Here is a 22,492-nt window from a genome sequence, read left to right as displayed (position 1 = left end):
TTTTAGGAAATAAAATAATTAATTTCTCATTTAGAAAATGTATTTATTTACATCTTTTAATGTATTTCTAATATAGTACAAAATGGTTAATTAAAAATCTGTAGAATGTGCCAATTTTTTTTTGTATCTGATTAATAAACTACGAAAAGTAGCTTCAGCTCTAGCTTTAGCTCTCCCATCAGGCTAAAATGAGACTGTTATTATTCTGCTGTCTTGAAAATATGAATAATTTTATTTATTTAATGTCAGACAGTGAGGAAAAATGGTTCATGCATGTAAATATCTGATGAACAGAATAATGAAAGGTCCAAAAAGCTCATTCTGTTCTGAAACACAAAACAGAAAGAGGAAAATAAAAGATTTTTCTGGTTGAACTGAGAGTTCACTTTGACTAAATGGATAAATCTGGATGGTTGCTGAAATGGGCAGGAGGCAGTCCAAAATTCAAAGTCTGATTTATGTCACAGCAAAGCTAAGAGGGTGTTTTCCACTGTTTGATTTGCATACAAACCAAAAAAAAAAAGTTACAAATCTGAAAATAAAAAGATGGTAGTCTAGGAAAACAACTTTCAAGACTCAAATTAGATTTAAATGCACAATAACAGCACAGTCTGCATCACGCATTGAACCCAGCATCATTATTCTCACGCTGCATTGTGCCTGTGCATCCTTAACGGAGCACATGATCACAAATGTCTGACAAAGACCACTTCATCAGCTCATGTCTCCGCTCGCCACAGGCCCCTGGCTCTCCTCCACTGCGAAAATATCTTCCAAACCGCATAAATATTTATGTCCATTAATAGTAAAGAGGCGGCACGAGTAGATGCATAATGCTCCGTGCTGGTCCTTATTTTCGGCGGGGAGATGCACTCCAACTGACACGACGTCTCTGTCGCCATGACAACGGAGTCGAGCTCTCCATCGGAGCAGGACTCGGTTGTCCCCGCCGAAACCAGCAGCAGCACGGGTTGTTATGTGGAAGAAGTGCTGCGGCGACATGAATATTAATGCTGATTTGCAGCAACTTGAGCGTCTGGAGGACATGTGTTCTCAGATGTAAGGCACTCTGCAGCGCGTCTGAACAGGCTGGTGTCAAAAAAGTGGAAGAGAACATGATGGGATGACCTCTGACCTTCTTGGAAACGTTACCAAGCACACAACATTTTGACCATATTGACCCTTAGCAACTACGTCACTTAATCATTCAAAATGTCGGAAGTGAGGGATGAGAGTCTTGAACAGAGCGACTAAAATTGTTTTGCCAGTTTGTTCATGGTTTCACCTTCTTCGAGTCGAACTATTTTGTCTGTGGTCGTAACTCACCTGGTTGGGGCTCGCAGACGGCGGTATTTACAAGAGTTACAAAGAGCTAGCTTAGAAACCGGCCCGAACCTCCTCCCTCCTGACGTGTTGATCAAATTACCACTTTTCCTGAATTTACACCACATGATTTAAATCACTATGTCATAAAAAGTGTTTCATTAAAAACGTACAAAAGACGAGATGCTAACCAGTTTTTTTCGTACATGCTAGGCTACATGACGGTGCGGCACCGTTTCCATGGTTACCAACGGTTAGACGGTAACCTCCATAACACAATATTTGACATATTTCTACTTATAAAGTATATTAACGTTAATCTTCTTACCTTTAAAAAGTGTTCGCTGCAAATCCGCGATTTCACCGAGGGCTGACAGTCATGATTAACGGCTGATATCCATCACCGCCGTATCTTTCCTCATTAAAAGTCATAAAACAAAAGTTTGGTTTCTATCCTTCTCTGTTTCTAAAGCCGACTGCGCTGCATCCTACGACCATTTTTAAAGTAAAATCAACTAAATAAAAGCGATTTTAGGAAACGGATGCCCGTTTTTAGACTGGCTTTAAAGGAGCGCATTGGTTGTTTTGACATCCGTCATGGCGGAGTGGGCGGAGTTCTGGAGAGCGTGACGTCACGTGCAAAAGGTCAACAAAGAGCAAGTGTGCTTGGTGAGGCATTTCCATTCCCCATGCCAGTGTTGTCCAACTCCAAAATATTGTCTTAAGGCAGGATTGTCCATTTGTGGTCCCTTAGTCCGTAATTCAAGAATGGAGCATATTTGCAATTAATTTGAGATTTTCACAGACAAAATCTTCTTAAATACTTATTATTCAGATACAAGACAGTATTTAACTGTATTAGCAATGTTTTCATAGATTACACTTTTTTAAAACCAACAAATGCTGCGCAATTTAATTTATTTAATTTCCATTTATGATTAATAATGATTTTTTTAATTTGAACTGAACAACCTTTGTTGCAAAAATGTAAATACAACAAAGTTTAAAAAGAAAAAAATAAGACAATAAAATCCCCAGACCTCCAAAATGCTTTTGAAAATATTTACATGTCATTTAATACTGCAACTGTGCAAGACCTAATTTATATTTTGGATCAACAATGATTTAAAGACTCCAAATTCTCTGTTTTATTAAATTAGTATCTATTTAGTATGGTAGACATGAAAACAACAAATGTCTTAAGAAACTCACCTTTAATTAAAACAAAATGAAGTGTTCTCAACTTGACAATTTTCACCCCCATGGTAAATAGTCTGCATACCACTGTCTTAAGGAGTTTTATTGTGCTGGAGCGCTCAGACAAGAGAATTTTAAAATAAATACTTGGGACTGAACAGACGGCACATAAACAAACAAATAATTGCAGCTTTACTTCACTGCTGTCCGCACAAACACGCTGCTGGTGCTGCTGCTCTGGGCTTTATTCTGTCAAAACATTGAAGTTTTCCGTCCGCGGACATGATGTCTGCTTGCTTTGACGTCTCCTCTGGGAGATCCAGCCGTTCTGCTATATAAAAGATGGATGGAGAACAAAGGTATGTTTCAGCTGGAGATGGAGGATGATACACAAACAAAAGACAGGAAAACACCGATAAAGCTGAGGTGTGCCTCAGAAAACAGAAACGCAGTGTTAGCTCCGAGAGAGATTAGCGGGCCACCCAGCAGGAGAGATTTCCCCAAGCTTACTGTCTGACTGCTTTCAAGGTAACACGACTTTTTCTTCCAGCCTCCTTCGGGTTCCTCCTGCAAAAATAACAGTAACATTTACTCACCGTATGAACAAAACATATAATGTCGATCGGAGTCCATTTCAAACCAAAACATGAAGGAAAACTGATCAAAATCACTCTGGAACATGTGTCAAACTCAACGCTTGTGGGCCAAATCCGGCCCGCTGTAGCTTTTTATGTGGACTTCTAGATACCAGACATTAGGTGAGCCTATTATGTTATCAAGTTGATATAGTTTTTATCGGCTTACTGCCAAATTATATAAATCAGTCCCTCAAATTTCTTCAGAATTATCGTGGAAATTCATGCAAAATCAACAAATCCCTACACTTTTTTTGCGTTTATTGCAAATTCTTCTCAAAAATTGTCAAAAACATTCTTACTTGTACTAAACATCTGCCTCAGCTTTAATTGATGTCAAATTATAGTCCATGAGCTACAAAGCGAGTAATAAAAAGTCGCATTTACTTTCATAAATAAGTGCAAATATTTCCAAATTAGTACCACAAACACTTTGATTTTTATTGAAAAAAATCACAAAAGGCATCACGAAATCCTGGAGAGACGGAAAATATGTTCAGTAATATTATTTAATTTTAGGATTTCATAGATATTTTAACAGTTTGGTGAACTGTTTTTATCAATATGCATAACCAGCCCTTTAAGAGCATTCATGATCTTGATTCGACCCAAAACAAAAATGAGTTTGAGGATGTATCTGCATTTTATGTTTTAAGCATTTACTATAAATACTGAAAAAAGCATGAAAAGTTGTGTGAACTATTGAACAGTTAGCTGTATAACAGCTGTTAATTCACATATTTACTGCTTGCAGTTGAGGAAGAAGAGGCATCCCCGTATCATGATACCTGAGCCACCGTGCTTCTCTGTGCGCTGCACGGTTTGGGGATCATCTGACAATTTATACCCAGAAAGAAAGAAAATAGCTTTCAAAAATACAGAAAATTTAGTTCCAGTGGTCTTTAGACCCATTCAGTAAGCATCTTTTATTTAACCAAGTAAAAACCCAGTGAGATCCAGATCTCATTTTCAGAAATCTGCAACACACAACAACCTGGTAACACTGGTGACACACACTCTTCCACTGCCGATACCTTGAATATGAATTTGTAATCTATCATTTTCAGGATAATAACTCTAGAGCAGGCAGACATGATGCAGAAAGATGCTGTTTCATAAATCAAAGAAAAAAACTCACTGAACTGAATCCAATCCAAAAACATGAAGTCAAAAACCTGATGACAAATCCAAAAAGTAGTGACAAAGTTAATCACTAGAAGCATAAATGAGTAAAAACAGAGTGAACCAGAAGAGAACATGTAGTGGAACAAAAGAAAGGTGAGGTACTAATTAACAGAGCGGGAGACGCTGAATGAGAAACCAGAGCGCAGATTCAGAGGGAATATGATGGACTATATGGCAGAACAGAAACTACAGAACAATGAAAACGGATCGCAGCTCAACATGACGGCAGTTAAAATGGGACCAAGACGGGATTCTAATGCAGAAAACAACCAAAAATCAGCCTGTAACCAGGAGCAACTGGACAGGAAACAGTGTGGAGGATGTACCGGGGTTGTGAGCAAAGAGTCTTAGGAGACAAACTTGTTGACATGGAAACGATCACCTGGTGGTGCAGGTCCTCCGTCTCGCCTCCTTGGACTCAGCAGATTGAAAAGCAACATGGCTTTATTTGCTTATATGGATAATTACACACAGACTGACGCTTTTTAAACCTTTATTTCTGTTAGTTGGGGTGATTTTCTGCATATATTAATAAAACCAGAGTGGGGTAGTAACTAGTTACATTTACTCGAGCAACTTTTTGGAAAAAATGTACTTTGAGGAGGAGACTTTTTTTACTTTTACTTGACTAATTTTATTATGAAGTACCTCTAATCTTGAGTAACTGCTGAATGAAGAACAAACATGTTTTAACCAAAAATTCACCAGATTATAGCACACGCCTGCAATTTTTGTTAGTTTCATGAGTTTTATATTCAAATAAATTTGGAAAAATGTTCCTTTTGCAATTTTGTAATTATTTCATATGAATTATTTCAATTTTGATCTTTAAATACCAACATTTCTGCATAACCTTGTTGTCTGATTAAGTTTTAAATATTAAATGATTGACAATTTGATCAGTTACTAAGCATTTGAGTAACCGTTTTACCAAATACTTTTTGGGGCTGGGCTGTCGGTTACTGGTTACTATGGTAACCATCAACCACATAACAGAGCTTAATATACCGATAAATGTCTGGAGAAACGGCACAAAGATAAATTCAAAGAATAAACAAACACATTTTGACAAACTTTACATCTAAAATATTGTTAAAATAAAACTATGTTGCATATAGAAGAGAAGTTTTATATTTTTAACTGAATTTTAAAAATAAATTACATTTTAGGTTCTATATTTTAACTTACTGCAGTCCACCTGTATAGTTGCTTTAAGATTCTTGCATTGATTACAGATGTTTCATGTTCAGAGTAACATCTTTAAGCGCGTCTCCCACCCTGACGGGTGATTTCTAGTTCAGGAGACGTTCGTTATGACAGAGGGTCTCATCTGAGCCTGAGGACAGTGAGACAGCAAGATCCAGGACAGAAACACCCAGAAATACACAAACACACATGCCACTCATTGTAATACAGGTCGTCTATTTGGCCTGACCTAGAAATGCTGTCTGCACGAAGGCTGCTCAACAAGCTGAAACAGACTGACAGGCTCAAAACACTCCAAATCCCCCCGTTCCCTCCTCTGCTCCCCCTTTAAAAGCCTGGATTAACTCAAAAACAAGAAAAAAAAATACACATGTAGAGAGAAATTCACAGTATGTCTGAAGGTACATTTTTTATGTTATAACAAAACACAGAACAGATACGGGTGGAGGGCTGTAGCTGATCCAAATTGAAGCTGCTGAGCGTGAGGTTGTCAGCAAAAGAAATAATTAGCTCCAGCATGTCTGTGACTTTTTCTCTGTGACTCCGTATGAACCGCACAACACGGCCAAAAGAAAGCTGGTAAACCATGGAAACAACACCAGCAGAGAGAGATATGGATACGCTCCCTCTCTTCTGCCTGTGTTTGTCTTTCCTCCTTCTGGAGGGACTGTCAGAGTCTTAGGGGCGATCTCCGTGCATCAGCAGAGGAACGAGAGGCGGGCGGATGCTGAGGCAGAAGGATGTTTTGAAGGTGAAGAGGGTGAAACGTCCCACTGCAGCAGATCTGTTTGCAGACAAGGACGTGGCACAATCGCCTAGATTGCACGTTTTGGGTAATTTGGGTCATGTCAAGATCATATATGACTTGACCCAAAAGGGACGGTTGTGCCGGAATATATTGATAAAACACATTAGCAAAACTGTTAAAGTATTAATAAATCATTTTCTCTGCCTTTGAAAAGTTCTTAAAATGAAATAATGTTGACCATCTATTCACAGTAATCAGTTCCTCCAGAATTTTAACGATAATTTTGGGGATTTTTTGCAATCAAATTCGCATATTTTGAAATATTTTCAAGAATCTTTGCAATATGCACTTATATAAGACATTAATTGTGACTTTTGTTACCCACCATATTGATCATGGACTGTAACTTAACATTAAGGCTGAGGGAGCAGTGTTGTAAAGGTAGTAGTGGAAATCCAACCCAAAGTTTTCATCCAAAGTTTTGCTTTTAATGTAATTTTTTAGTAATAGGATGCAAAAACATACAGTGGTTTTTACTAAAATGCAGACCTGGGAACTTAAGTGGCCATAAACTGTTCTTGTAACTAAAAAGAGACAAAAAAAATCCAAAAAGAGAAAAAAAAATTTAGGATATGATTTGCAGTTTTTTTTTTTTTTTTTTTTTTTTGCTAATCTGACAAACATGTAAGATCCTTTTTTGTTTTACGTCTACAAAGAAATACAGATATCTGTCTGCTTTGCTTATTTCATTAAAATATTATACATTTAGTTTATTTAGCAAGTAAAACATATATATAATTTTTCCAAATATATATAAAAGTACTAAATATTTTGTGACCCCAGGTCTAGTTGCAACTTGACATTTTTGGCCCACATGTTAAAGAGTTTGGAAACCACTGCTGTAGGTTCTTCACTTTTGTTCATTGCAGACTAGACCAGTGGTCCGCGGGCGCCCCCTAGCGGTCCGCAAGGCATTACACGTAAACGACCGTTAATTTGCCGTGACGTCACCTCAAAGTGCGAGGCTAGAGCTAGCTTACCAAAGGATTGTGTTTTAAAATAATAATGGGTAAGTGGCGTAAAACCAAGGCACTCAAAAGAAAAACTGAAGATATTGGTGGAAAGAAAACAACGTCAGGATTACTTATACGATCGGAGGAAGTCATTCCTGCTGAGCTTTGATGTGTCGTTCACTAGCGATTCGATTCTTTTGAACGGCTCTTCGTTGTCTAAATTTCAACTACCCCTAAAATGTTACTAATGCACATAACACAACTTCTTTGTTGATTTCCATGTGTTTGACATCATTAGAAAGCTTAGAATCTGTTCATACTCAAAACACCCTGAATAAATTTGTTCATTTGCGAAACCACCATTCTCATTAAGTTGAACAAAACTAAAAAAACAAGAAGTGAGTTATAGTTCAAGTTAGGTGGTTGTGAGTCTTTGTTAAATGTATTAAGAGGTCCTCAGCCTTAAAATGTTTAAGGACAAAGTGCTTTAGAGGCTTTTTCTGCCTTTCACTGATACACAAGACCTCTCTAGAATTTGGAGTAGCACAGCAAACCTCTTGCTGTTCACTAGTGTTTTTTTCTTTTTTACTGGTCCACTCTCTCCTCACCCTCCTCATCTCCTCATGCCTCCATCCGCTCTCCACTTGCCAGTGTGACAGCGGCGCTCAAGCAAGCTCTAATCTAAACCAGATGAGCTAGAAAAACACACGCTTCCACCGCCGGTTGCTTTCCCCATTAAGAAGCCCGTCATTTCTGCCTCCAATCACAGAGCAGACTCCTGAGGTTTACCAGAGAGACTGCATATTTAACAACGCGGACAAGCCAGAAAAACTCTTCTCGGAGTGATTTAGAGCGACATTCGGTGACGACGGCGAAGCAGCGTTCTGCCATGTGGCACTCTGAGCTAAAATCATGGCACCTGTTGTGAAAGCACCGCTAAATCATGCTGATCTCTTTTCAGGAAAGTTTTTGTTGTTGTTGTTGTTGCAAGCTAACGACTAGTCAGGGCTGAAGCTTTCACTCAGGACTGACTGAGGCAGAAACACGCCACGTCTCGAGGGGGACGGTTCTTGTCCCATCTCGTCACTTTTGCTCCTGCTTTTACAGACCGCAAAGCGAACGGCAAACATGCCGGGTTAGCAGTGAAGCAGAGGAGGCATTGGGAGGGCAGTAAAGCAGGAAAAAAAATCAACTGTGCTGTTGATTTATTGAGAGAGATAACCAACTTGCATGACAAAACAAGTGCTCTAAACCACAACTGCAATTTTAAGCAATCTTCTTTTGAAAAGAGGAAAAAGAAATATGTGAGAACAGACCTTTCCAAAGTAAAGAACGGGAGTCAGTACAATGGAGACGTTTGTTCAAGAATAATTTTATATAATTATGGACCTATAAAGTATTTTAGTAGTTTGCATTTCACTTATCGACAGCAGGAAACTGAAGAAAACCTGAAAACCCATGACCCAGTCCGTTTATTTTCTGTAACCTTTTAACCCTTGCAGGGTTCCTTTTGCCCGTTTCCAGAGGACATCCTGAATGGGTCGGCATTCCGTTCCAGAAAAACCTAGAGACCCACGGCCTAGTGGGGATTTAGATCAGTCATTTCACCCAACATGCAGGTTTTTGGGCAGTGGGAGAAGTCAGAGTGTCCTGGAAAGCACCAAACTCCACATAGAACCCAGGACCCAAAGAATATGCAAACCATAAGCTATTGGCATTTTAAACAGCTCAACTTGTCATTCAAGTATAAAGCTGCATGTAGTTTTTACAAAAATTATTTTGTTATACATTTGTTGAAATGATCACTATGTTATGACAGTACAAAATAAGAGAGAGAATCTCCAGGTTCTGCTTACAACATGGTTCTCGCAGAGTATTTGATCATTCTTCTCTGAATTGAATAATTTATTTCTATTGGATGGTTTCCTGCAGATCCGACTCCTATAGAGTCCCACACTGGGGAACTGGATTCTGGACTTCCTGACCAACCGACCTCAGACTGTCAGGCTCCACAACACCATCTCGTCCTCCATCACCCTTAGCACTGACTGCTCGGCAAGCCACCGCAGAGAGGAGGTGGAACACCTGGTGCAGAGAAAATAACCTCTGCATCAACGTGAGGAAGACCAAGGAGATAGTGGTGGTTTCCAGACGGGACAAGGATCCTCTTCAGCCGCTGTACATCAGAGGAGCAGATGGGGAGGTGAGCTCCAGCAACAGGTACCTGGTGTGCATATATCCAGCAACCTCAACTGGAGTGCCAGGAAGGCCCACCAGCATCTCCACTTCCTCAGGAAGCTGCGGAAAGCTGGACTAGGGAGCTCAGTCCTGGGGAGCTTCTATCGCTGTGTGGTGGAGAGCATTCTCTGCATTACTTGCATCTCTGTGTGGTGCGGAAGCTGCACTGCTGCTGAGAGGACGGCTCTGCAGAGGGTGGTTAAAGCTGCACGGAGGACTGCGTGAAGCAGCCTTCCCTCCATCGTGGACCTCATCATAGCACGATGCAGCAGGAGAGAGCTCCACATCATGAAGGACTCCACCCAGCCGATCCTCTCAGGCAGGAGGCTGAGGGAAGACTTCTTCATCTGGGACCCGAGGTTGAATTTCGTACCACAAGCAAACAATTGCGAAATGGTATGACAATAAAAATTCTTGAATCCCTGAAGATTGTCCGCAAATTTTCAATAGCGTCGATGTCTGGGATTAGGGATTATTTTCAAACTGCGTCCAGGTGTTAACTTTAGCTGTATTCTTTCTTTCTGTAATTCATTTGATTTGGCTGTGAGATGCTTGACATTTAGTAATTTATTTTTAGGTTTGAATCCTTGTAGAACGTAATATGCAATATCAGAGTCAAATGAAACTTTAGGATTTAACATGAAAATAATATAAATAATTTTGGTCCCTGCTTATGTTTTCAACATGCTTTGCACAGAAATGCAACACATAATAAAGGTTGAGCCGGTCTGTTATGTGACTGAGGTCCATAAATCAAACTTCCTTTCTCTCCTGAATTTGTGCAAGTGTATTTTTAACTTTCCCTGGAGATGGCGAGATAAATCCTGCAGCAGAGGAAGAGGTGAAAGTTCAGCCAGGCGCATCTTAGCCGGTGTCATGACTCATGCGGCAGAACCAGCTGTAATGGCTGCTCCTTCTCATCCACATGCCGACTTACACTCCACCTTTTCCATCGCCACCCACCCACCTCCAGCTCAGAGCGGAGGGTGCGAAAGACGGAGACGGCAAAAGTTCAATAAGCAGCGCGACGTAGGAGGTGAGGAAAAACATTTAGAAAGCGAGAAAAGAAAAAAAAGTTTCCTCAGAGTGCGACTCCTCGTTTCTCAGGACACATCTGAGTTAATAACAGCGGCAGGAGAGAGAGCAGAGTCAGTATCGCACAGTAACACGCTCAGCAGCGAGCCCCACATGAATCAAAATGACAAAGGCAATCTAGCGACAAATTCTCTCACGCTGGCTATAAACGACTCGGCTCCCCGGAAGACCGGATGCGGCGAAGTGCCGGCTGGAAAAACGAGGGAGTGAAATTTAAGAAATAAAACTCAATTACTCAGGTGAACAGCCTCTACAACGCTGCCGCTTACCCCCTCCAGTGGAGTTGATCACATTCTGGTTTACTGGACTCGTCATGTGGGTTTTGGCTTTATGAGGTGGAATGGTTTCACAGAGCCATCTCAGAAGAGAGGCCGTTCTGTCAGGAAAGGTCAGGTGTGCGCCATGATCCCTGCAGCCGAAAGACGACCTGAAAGCTCAAATCCACAGATTGAGGTAGAAAACATCAATTTAACTCACTGCAGTAAGTGAACTGGTAAACACATCTTGGAGTGGGATAGAGGAAGCACATCGTTTTAAAATGATGAACTTAATATTTTGAAATTGAAAACGAAACCGCAAAGTCTCTTTTCTTTCGCTGTTAAAAGCTGCATTTTATTTACTAACCAGAGGCGTTTACAGACTGTGGTAGGCTATACTTCCTAAAAACATGCATATCACTAGCTTCATAATAAAAATGATCAGAGATATCAAACTCTGTTATTGAAGAAATCTGGATCATTTCGAAGAACATTTCTTCAAAACATAAGTCCTTCCGGTGCAATTTATGCAGAAGTTTTACATTGAGAAGTGTCAGCCTATTTCAACTCATTTTTTACAGAGCTTTAACACATTTATATATTTTAAGTGGAGTAGCAATTATGTCGATTTCTCCCTGGAGAAGTTGAATCAAATGTTCAACTTGGGAACATTTAAATGTTTAACTTGGGAACATTTAAATGTTTGTGCGTTTAATTGGATTCACAAATAATCTAATCTGAACTGCAAAAACAAAATCTTATCCAGTATTTTTGCTTAGTTTCTAGTGGAAACAATATATGGAGAGACTTACATTCTCTGTTTTATTTAGTTGTTTTTGGTTCCTAAATGACTTTAAATTTAATTTGAACCTGTCTAGTCACCCCAGGGCAAAATGGTTGACTATACCCCATTTTGCCCTTCTTTTTTTTAAAGATTTTATTGTCATTAATTTCCTTTTTTGACAGGTAGCAGTAAGTAAAAATGTGGAAAGAGGAGAAAGGAAGATATGTAGTAAAGGTTTTGAGGTCAGGCATTGAATCCAAGATGGCCGCCCGCTCTGTCGCCAAACCACACGATGTCCCCATATCTTCTTTTTTTGCTTTAGGTCCCAACCATGCATTAATTGCCAGAGGGATGTTTTTACCAGACAACTCATTGTTGACAAAGTAATTTTTAATAATCTACTATACAGACATTAGTTTAAATGACTAATTTCTGATATTCAAGGTTTTCGATAATATATGGAAACATATTACTGGCAAATGTCTTGAGATTCAAATTAATCATACGCGGATCAGAAGAAAAATAAATGGAAATAGGGTGTAATACAAAGTGTCCAGAAAACAATATCCTATATAGATGAAATTTAAACATTTATTTTATCTTTTTGAGCAATAATTCATGAAAATCCACCAACTACACAACAGTTTCAATGTGGCCTAAAAATGGAAGTACAAATAGACGGAACAGAAATATGCCAGACTGAAATTCAGTCAACTGACAGAGGGTCAAAGTGACCCAAAGCTTTCAGAGCTTGTTATGGTGTGAAAACAAGAACATACTAAATGGCTTGCAGATGGCCAAACCTGAGGGATTTGATTACCGACCACTACAGATCTATCACGTTGTGTAATTTAAATGGAAAGACAATAATCTTTCTGTATGATAATCCACCCAAACTCCTGATGGAAGAACTATCTACAGTTAAAAATGATGTGGAGTGACAGCCAGGTGAAGGTGAGAGAAAGAGGTTAAAGTTTTAGTTTAGTCAGATCCCAGGTGCAGCCAGAGTCTCTTTACACAGAAAACCTTTTATGGCTTGGACGTAGACGCACCCCACAGTCCAGTTACCCCCTCTCTGCCTGTTCCCGCCTCATAAAGGCCTTAGCTGGTCTCACATGAATCTTTTGTCCGGTGGATCAGTGATTGGCTGAATCCTTGGAAATAAAGGCTGTAACTTCAAAGGGTGAAGCGGTTCATTGCCTCACAGATGAGCTCATCCTTTCCAGCTGTGTGGTCAGCGTACGGAGGCCTCCTCCTCATCCAAGACACCAAAAAGTACCTGGGCCTGAGCCATCACAAACAAACGATGAAATATGACCAAGATGTGTCAAAAGGCCTTCGGCTGTCAGGTGAGGAAAAATCAAGGAAGAATAAAAATGAACCTGAAGGTTCTCCAATGGGGCAATGAGGAGAGTAAAAAAAAGCTGAATTAACTCTTAATGCTTCAATATTCCAGTGAAAACTTAATTTATTTATATCTACAAACCAACATATCATGTTTATGAGCTACAGCGGACTGACAGGAAGTTGACCGAATACCGTCCATGATCATTTTCCTGAAAATAAAAAATGTTTTCTGACTTCTTTAAAATATAACACATGGCAGAGGAAAAATAATTACGACATCTGACAACTTATTTGCTTTCACAGTCTCCTGTGTGCAGCTAAAAGTGCAAAACAGACCGTTTATCCAGTTGCTGAGCACATGTTCGCATTAGTTACTCAAGCACGAGGGTGGATCAAGAAACATGCAATACCTCAATACGTTTTGCATGTAATGCCAGTTTTTAACTCTTAAATCACAAGCCTCTCCTGGTTTGTGTCGACCAATGCAGTGTGCATGTGGCGAAATTAAAAAAGTAAACTTTGACGAGCAATCGGTTAAAGCAAAATTTTAAAAATAAATTGACCCCACAGTAGAGAAGATGTAAAGCTTGGTATCAGTTGAAAAATCGTATTAAAAGTGGTGTGAACATCTGGCGATAAATGCATGCTTTCACAAAGCGCTGTCATCCAGATGAGGACGCTTTTCTGGAAAGGCTTGGCAAGCATGAGCGAAAGCTGCCTCCAACTTCCTGCACTGATAAATATGTGAAATGAAAGAATGACTGTAAGAAGCTGTTTACATTTTCTACAGATGATGTATGACTGTATATCACTAATTTTACAACAGTGTCCAAGTGTGACCACAGTCTCCGGCGATGCGGTCTGGACAGAAGCTGTGTTTGCTTGTGGTTTGTTGAGTTTAGTTTCCCCTCGGCGGATGGAGGTCAGATGAAGTCGTGATGGGAGCAGAAGTGGTTCGACCCACCACCTGACCTCTGCTGCTCCTCTCTCTGCCTCCAGGCTGATTCTGCAGCCACTCGGCAAAAAGGAAAGAGCGAATGAACGACGTGACAGAAGCACGTTTACAGCTGATTGTCTGGTAATGAAGCGTGATTACTGAGACACTGAAACGGTTCATCCTAATTAGAAGCACTTGGAACTAGCAGCAGGTCCAGTTCGCTCAGTGTAATCACAACATCGACTGTTTTTTCCTTTACAAACTTCCACCAACACTTCAGATAAACTTTAAGCTTTACCGTCTGCCAAGGGGTAATTTGCTTTGCAGACAGCAAGAACAAATTGCAGATAAATACATAACATAAAGGAAAAAAACGGTAATAAAAATACTCCACAACATCCATGTTGCACACAGAACAATTATATACCATCACAGTTTGTTTTGGCTTATCTCAAATTATTAATGAGACCTAACATTTATGCCTTTTTCACTGTAAAACCCCAAATCTTACCAAGTATTTTTAATCTAGTTTCTAGTGCAAATATCTTAGTACACTTGAAATAAAACAAAACTAACTTACAAGTAACTTTCCAGCAAGAAATATGAGCTTGTTTTAAATCAATAATTTCTTAGTATTGATGAAAAAGTACTTGTTTCACAGGCAGATTATTTTATAACATGGGAAAAATGTTTTATGAGTGAAATAATCTGCCGGTGGAACTAGAACTGGGTTGCTAGGTGACGTCCTGGGCTTGGCTGGGGTTGCTAGGTAACCGCAAAGCACCCATTGGTAGTGACATAAGTGAACTAATCTGCCACAGTTGACTTAAATTGCATTTTCAAGGCAGGGGGTGGACTTTCAAATTAAACCACCTTCAGATGTTTTACAGTGTATTAGCATCAGAGGTCAAGCGGTTGTCAATGATTGGCCACAATCCTGGTCATCGAGCAAAGACAATTACAGAGTCATCAGCAAACTTCATAATGTTCCTGTCCTTAGCTGGACTGTGACACCAATTAGTGTAGAAATTAAAGTGGTGGAAGGACGCAGACCTGAGCGGAGTCAGTACACACTTTGACTTTTGCTAGTCGCACACAGAGCATCTTACGCAAACCTAAAACCATTCCAGGACATTTGTTTCTGCTTATGCATCTGGCTGATGTTTTAATCTTCCATCTCTTTTATGAAGTTTGGCTGTGCCAAAAAAAGTTACGACCTCCAACAGTTTGAAGGAAAGAACATTAGTTGTACCTTAATTGTTTTTTTCTCTCCTCTTTTTAATGAATATCTGCACATGAATTCTCTGACTGGATGGATTAAAACTTCCTTTTGGAGTGAGCAGAGCAGAAAACCTCAGATGTTCTCCCCATGAACTCATCCTTCAGCCTGCTGAGCTAAAACATCTGTGTTCCTTCGTTTCTCTCTGCAGTTTTCCACTGAGTCCTCAAAAGTGAGATCCCCTCAGGATTTTGTTGGTGAACAACACATGGTGCACATAGGAACATGAATGGGCTCAGAGTGGAAGTGTGTAAAGCAGAAGTCTTTCATTTTACTGGTATTTCCGTTTATTTGGTCCAAGCCAATTGCTATTTCACATTAATAACCCTCACTCAATCACATGTTAGTATCCTAGAAAGCTATTCATCAAGTCCAATAATCTTTTAATAAATTTGGAGAACTGTGAAAAATCCAGAGTTGTAAAGTAAAAATGTAGAAGTACTTTGTTACAGTTAAAGGAATCCAAGATTAGTTGAACATGTTGGCATAAATAAGTTGTAATTTTCCTATTAACTAAAAATTGTTGTTTGTGATGCACCACAACTCATAATTACTTCAAAAATGTATATATTTTGTTATAATTTTTAACCCCTGGAGGTCGCCATTTTTTCACTTGCTGGGTTGTTGACGCGTTTTGGTCCATTCTGTACTGGAATCTACAGAGTAAACACAGGTAGGCTAACTTTACCCGAGTTGTTTTTATGCATGTTGCATTTGACAGGTGTAATTTTAGATAATGCCACACTGTGTCACTATTGGCTGTAATTTAAAACAAACAAACAAAACAAAACAAAAAGATTTTAAAAAAGCAGTGAGGTGAATCTGGATGCTTCCCACATAAAAAAAAAAAAAGAAGAGCGCAGTGGGAGAGAGCCGGATCTGAACACAACTTCTGAAGGACCTAATTTGTGCTCTCAACATTTCTCTCCAGAAGACTTGGAGTAATTTTTGTGAGCAAATTTGACAAGGGATCTAACAGGTGATTGTTACATTAACAAGCTAAAAATAAATGCCGTGCTGACAGTTTTTATCCAGAGTGCCTAAAACCCGCTGCCACCGGAGTGAAAAATGCTGGGAGAAACATCAGACAGACAGCACTGGAAGCTCTTTAAATGCTAATGGAGCTCTGCAGCAGTAGTACTGGCGGCACTACTGCCTCCCCAGATGAAGACCAGACTGGACACAGAGCTTCGAAAGTACTTCATAGATCACACAGTCCAACCAGAGGCAAGTGTCATTCATCGTTTCATTCATGACGCTAAAGGCAACAGCAGCAAACACCAACTCTTATGGCCAACTCTGTCCTCTGTCTGGTCCTTCTCATCATCACCTCTTATGATTTCCAGATGCCCATTGATTTCAACGTGCTCCAGTTCAATTTGAAAAGGCCTAAAGATGTTACTCATCCCTTTGTGGCTAGAGGGAGTTAGCGCAGTTGGACCATTAGTCGTCATTTACCCAGAATGCATTGCAGCGTGAATAACATGGCAATATTCGTGTCACAATATTTTATAAAAATGTATAAAACTAAGCAGCCTACAGCATTATTACTTATCTAAAGGAAATATTTCTCAAATAAAGTCTATTGTCACAACTAATCATGCATCATTTTAAGTAGGTTTTTCAGGTATCAGTACTTTTTACTTTTACTCTGGCATCTGTTTATCTTGTTATAACTAACGTTGCTCTTCAAAGTGAAAGTCCTTTCTTTAACATTCTGACAGAAATTTAACATGTGTTCATTCTCTCACTACATCACTGGTGGTTTGTTGTTTTTAAACCATGTTCCCTTTGAACATGCTTACTTATTAGATTTGACTAAAAAGTTACAAGCATCCAGTGATAGAACATTTATTTCAGTCTTTAGGGACTCAAGACCAGAACTGGATTTTGAAATTAAAGATTTGCGACTTGGTTAAAAAAAAAAAAGTCCTTGTATTTATCTCTAGTTGAAGGTGAAACCACTCTGCTGTGTTTTTGCAGAATTTGCCTGAAAACAGACAGAATCCCTGCTGGCTGAGTCCAGGAAAAACACGGCGAAGAGAGCAGCGGCAAGATGGAAACGGAGAAAATGAGCAAAATACGGGAGAAGAGCGGGGTGTGGTGGGGGGGAGGACGCCACAGACACCCACAGCAGGGGGGCATGCTGTTCTCCGTATTAGACTGTCAATGAATCTCATTAACATGGCTTCTCTAATCAGCAGCTGCGAATGTTCGTCTGAAGGCCATCCACCTCCTTCCTTGCATTCTGATTACTCTGATGCGTAAATCTACCGTTGCTTTTTCCTCTTATATCTAAAAGGGTTTGAATTAAACTCTTTGAGAGAGGCGTCTGAGTTGCTCTGCGTTTCCATTATGTCCGCTGGGCTTTCCTTTTATGTGAAACGCAGCAGGCTGCCATGTTGAAGATATCCACGGTGCCCTTGTCACATCGTGACAGGCTCGTTTTCCATCATTTCCACTCAGCAAGCAGCTGAGACAAATGAGGGCTCAAGCTGGAAAGTTTTTCCACATGACAGCATTTTGAAAAAAAAAAAAGGATATTAAAAACCACAATGCTTAAAAACCTCAGTGAATTTGCACAGTACAAGTCCATGAAAGAAAACATAACCAATAGGACAAAAATTTCTACAATAAAACGGATTGGAGAAAAGAAAAGAATTAAAAAAGGTAACATAAAAAATAGTGAGTAGAAGAAAAAAAGGACTATTGATAGGAATAGCCTGATCATTTCTGCTCAACTGCAATTAAAAGTCGAGCTACACAGATCCTTCAAAGTATTAGCTGCAGTGATACAAAAATGTCACGAAGAACATCTAGAAACACCTCGAGCTTCTTCTGGGAACACGATTCTGTAAAAGTTTTACCAGATATTAAAGTGTCGGCCTATTTAAGCACTTCAAAACCTTAAAATCAACTATGAAATGGTAAATTAGGTTTGATTTAGCCAATTCATCTGAAATGGTAAAAGCTAGACTACCACGCTGACCCGTTTATCAAACTTTACGTTTCTAGACCGAACGTGTCGGCAAAGACAGTTTTATAAGTCAAATTTGCAGAACCGTAATATTTTGCACTATCTGAAAAAAAGAAACAGTTTCTGAAAGAGGAGACGTTGCACTTGAACTGATCCGACTGAAATCTCATCTAATAATGATTTTGTGCAAAAAAATGCAATGAACATGTTTTGTGTCGACCAGAGACCTATCGTACTCTGTTAAAGGAAGCATAGAATATCAGCTTTAAAATAAGTATCAGATTAAAGTGTTTTAAATTCAACCATTTTCATTGTTGAAATATGGGAATCATGTATTGTTTTTGTCCACTTCAGCATTTTGTGCCAGTATGAGAACTATAATTTGGGATTGGAAGGTCATAGAGGTTCACCCTTAAAGGTGTCCGTGAACATATGTGTCACAGGAACCCATCAGCATTCGCTTTGCTCATAAAGCAGGAAGGTCTGGCTCCATACAGGGCCTTTTTCACGTTTTAATTTGCCCTGTGCTTTTCCGTAATGAGACGGACTCAATCTTGGGCTCAACAGTGAACGTGATATTTGACTATCTTCTGAGGAATTTGCGTGGCAGAAGATAAAACGGGAGATTCGGAGGTTGGAGGCAAACAGACGTGCCAGACGCATTCCCAGGACCACACATGTTCATTCTTTATTCAGAATCAAATTCTGCCAATACTGGGAAATCTGGATTCCACAGCTTTAAAAGCAACCGGAGCCGATTCCTCCATTTCATCTCTAAGGGTGACAAAAAGGAGCTACTGGAGCTTTTTAAACCCCTAACTTAATTTATAGACACTCAATCTGCAACAGTTCTGACTCCCATCATCGGATCCAAAGTGATTTACAATCTACTTGCTAATTTTTCTCAATTTTCACTCCTCAGCAACTTTGTTCCAATTCCCGTGAAAGCTTGGGGTGTATTCAGATAGGATAAATAAATCAAGCGCAGACCCAACAGAGAGCAGGGAAAGCGACTGGAACGAGCAGCATGGAACAGAAACAGGCATATGGTGAAGACGCTGGAGCTTTTCTGCTGCATGAGAGGCGGCCGGCTTCTCGCTCACACAGACTCCCAGATCTAATTGAGTCAGCTGATGTTTAAGGTGGGATTTACTGAGTAAATGTTTATAGAGGCATCGCAGCTCTTCCCGCCTCAGCCACAGATGTGGCAATGTCCCAAGAACCTCCAGAGAAACCAGTTAGCAAGTTTGCACCAGGTGACAGCGCTCATCTATACGCTACCAAGCTGCTAAACGATCACACACTAGAAAATTACATTTCCCCACACAACCCCAGTAATTTCTAACACTGAAATGATCTGCCGTTAGGCAAGTTCATAAAGTCCAGCACATCTGGCAAACTCGAGGCTCATGGGCCAAATCTGGCCCGCTGTAGCTTTTTATGTGGCCCTCTAGACTCCAAATTACATCAGTAAATCCCTCCAGTTTTTCACATATCTGTAAACTTCACACAAAATCAACAGATTCCCACATTTTTTCTGATTTTACTGACATTTTTTCTCAAAATTGGCCAAAAACTTTGAGCTTAAGTGACTGCTGCCTCAGACTTACTTGATGTCAAGTCATAGTCCATGATCGATAATTAAGTCACATTTAACATCATATATTAGCACAAATAATCAGTGTGAAAAGATGTTCAATATTTTATTAGAAGAAACACTGACTGAATGCTGAAACAGCTGTTTATTGATATTTTAACAGTTTAATGGGTGTTTCACTATTAGGGAATTATAAAACAAGCTCCTATATGCAGTTGACAAGTTTCTTGTAACTTAATTCTGTCTTAATTTACATGTACTAATATCTTTGAACAAGAAACTACATGAAAATACTTGATTTTTTGTTTTTGCAGTGTGATTCTGCATACACTTAATGCGACCGGCTGACCGACAGCCCTTGACTAAATCATTTTTACATTTCTTTGAGGTCTTCAGATCACAAGGAAGTTGGTTTAGGTCTAATGGCTGATGCATTTCTTCTCTGTGTTTTAGTCAGAAGAAAGCTTTTGATTTTCGGTTACAACCTAAGCCACTGACCACAGGGAGAGATTATGAATTTACCAGCCAACAAATGAGACTCTCAAAAGGCTTATGTTGTCTGAAAGCACACACAGTTGCCACCACATTTATATTCCACACACAAACACAGCCATGAAGGCTGGAACAGTTGATCCAGTATCAGCCCTGGTCCCAGTAGGTTAGCCGGAGAAAGATCCTATTAAACCGTGTAACTGCTGCAGCAGCGAGCAGAGGAGGGGGAATACACCGCTGACCTCCATCTGCTGTGGTCAGCTCGGCAGCAGAGTCAGCAGAGTCGGAGCTTATCCCGTGTCTGATAAAGAACCTGAGTTCAGAACAAATTGAGAGAGAAAAGGAAAAAGCAGAGGTGGATGGTGAGCGGCGAGAACAGCCGTCTGCAACAAATGCGCTGTGAGGCTTTCGTATCAGGGTGACAGGTGCATTATCACGGGTTAATGAGAAGCCCGGTGCTGTCTGTAGCTGCAATCAGGGGAGCGCTGCCTCCGCTGGCACCGCCATCAATCAGACCAGACAGGAAGCCTCACCCGACTGTACGGAGCCGCAGACACAGAGGTGGAGGCCGCCCGCACAAACAGCGCGAATACGCCGTCATAGTGCACATGCAGTGAGTACGCATGCGTATTAAGAGGAGCTGTCAGTTCAGCATACGCGACAAGATACCAAAAAACATAGGTCAATAAATTGTTTTTAATGATAACTAGACGCATCGTTGTTGTTTCAAAGTGTATTTAAAGCAGAGTCTAGTTGCAGCTGCACTCAACAAAACACGGCTCCGCCTGTTGATGGTCTGACTGGCTGTCAGGACGTCATACAGCTGTTAATAGTGTGTGACGTGCTTATTGAACTGAGCGACTGAAATTGTTTTCCCCAAGTTGTTTTTGCCAGTTTATTCATAGCTTCTATTTGTTCCAGTCTAATTTGTCTGTGAACGTAGCATACCTGGTTGGGGCTCACAGACGGCGGTATTTACAAGAGCTGGAAACAGCTAGCTTAGAAACCGACCCGAACCTTCTTCCTCGTGACGTGTTGATCAAATTACCACTTTGCCTGAATTCAAAACACGATTTATATCACCATGTCATAAACAGCGTTTCTGCTTTACACTGGAGCAGCATTAAAAACGTACAAAAGACGAGATGCTAACCAGTTATTTTCCATACATGCTAGGCTACATGACGGTGCGCAGCATTGTCTCCATGGTTACTTTCTCCATAATGCGATATTTGATTGCGTATTTCTAATCACACTTATAAAATATATGAACATTAATCTTCTTACCTTGTAGAAAGTGTTCGCAGCAAATCAGGGCTGCCGGTATTATTAACGGCTGTAACTTTCCTCATTAAAAGTCATAAAATAAAATTACAAGTTTGGTTTCTAACCTTGTATGTTTCAGCAGCCAACCGCGCAGCACCCTATGACCATTCTTAAAGTGAAATCAGCTAAATAAAAGCGATATTAGCTTACAGATGTCTGTTTTTAGACTAGCTTTCCGTCATGGCGGAGTGGGCGGAGTTTGGAAGAGAGTGACGTCACGTGCAAATGGCCGTCAGTTTGTTTTATGCGTCAATCTGACAACGTATGCTGACCTGACATAACCCCGGCCCACATAAGAGCTCAGCATCGGCTTATGTCAGCCCGAAGTGCTCTGATGGAGCAGCATTACCGCGTTAATTTGGTGCGGGAGATTGCGGAGTGATTATGAGGTATTTACGGACACAATGAGGGATAATTAGCACTTCAAGCACAGATCTCAGGTGTGATCATCAAACCGTGTTAACTGTACCACAGCACATAATACAGCGCCGGATGTATTCAGGTTTTAACTAGAGGCCTTGAAAGGCTTCTTTTTTTTTCCCCCCAGCTGGAGATCTTATTATAAATAATAACACAATACATTGTCCAGAGCCAAATAACAGCTTTTCACTGCGAGGATTTTTGCTTTTCTGGCTTGTTTGTCCCTTTTCCCCCTCTTTAAGGTTTACGGTAATGAGAAAGGTTATGCAGAATTTGCTTTTACTTTCGTTGCTAGGGAGACAACAAACCTGATCAAACTACTCCTACTCAATAATAAATGTTGGAATCACAAAGTTAGTTTGCACAATAAAAAAATATACAGTGTGTTTAAAAAGTATTTGCCCTCTTGGATGTTTTACACTTTTTATTGCTTTTA

The 22,492-nt window shown here is 40.0% G+C and overlaps 1 long non-coding RNA gene across 1 annotated transcript; it reads right to left on the bottom strand.

The window, feature by feature from the left end:
• Window positions 1-2,520: 2,520 nt before the first annotated feature.
• Window positions 2,521-21,834, bottom strand: LOC106915857 (uncharacterized). Its single transcript, XR_001417870.2, has 3 exons — window positions 21,598-21,834; window positions 3,031-3,087; window positions 2,521-2,851 (listed from the first exon to the last, which is right to left on the bottom strand). It is a non-coding gene; the product is annotated as an uncharacterized LOC106915857 (long non-coding RNA).
• Window positions 21,835-22,492: the final 658 nt, after the last annotated feature.

Source organism: Poecilia mexicana, unplaced genomic scaffold, assembly GCF_051168715.1.
Source record: "Poecilia mexicana isolate PSO_F unplaced genomic scaffold, ASM5116871v1 scaffold_6, whole genome shotgun sequence".
NCBI lineage: Eukaryota > Metazoa > Chordata > Actinopteri > Cyprinodontiformes > Poeciliidae > Poecilia > Poecilia mexicana.
The sequence above is the reverse complement of the archived record's forward strand: the minus strand, read 5'-3'. Positions and strand labels throughout refer to the sequence as shown.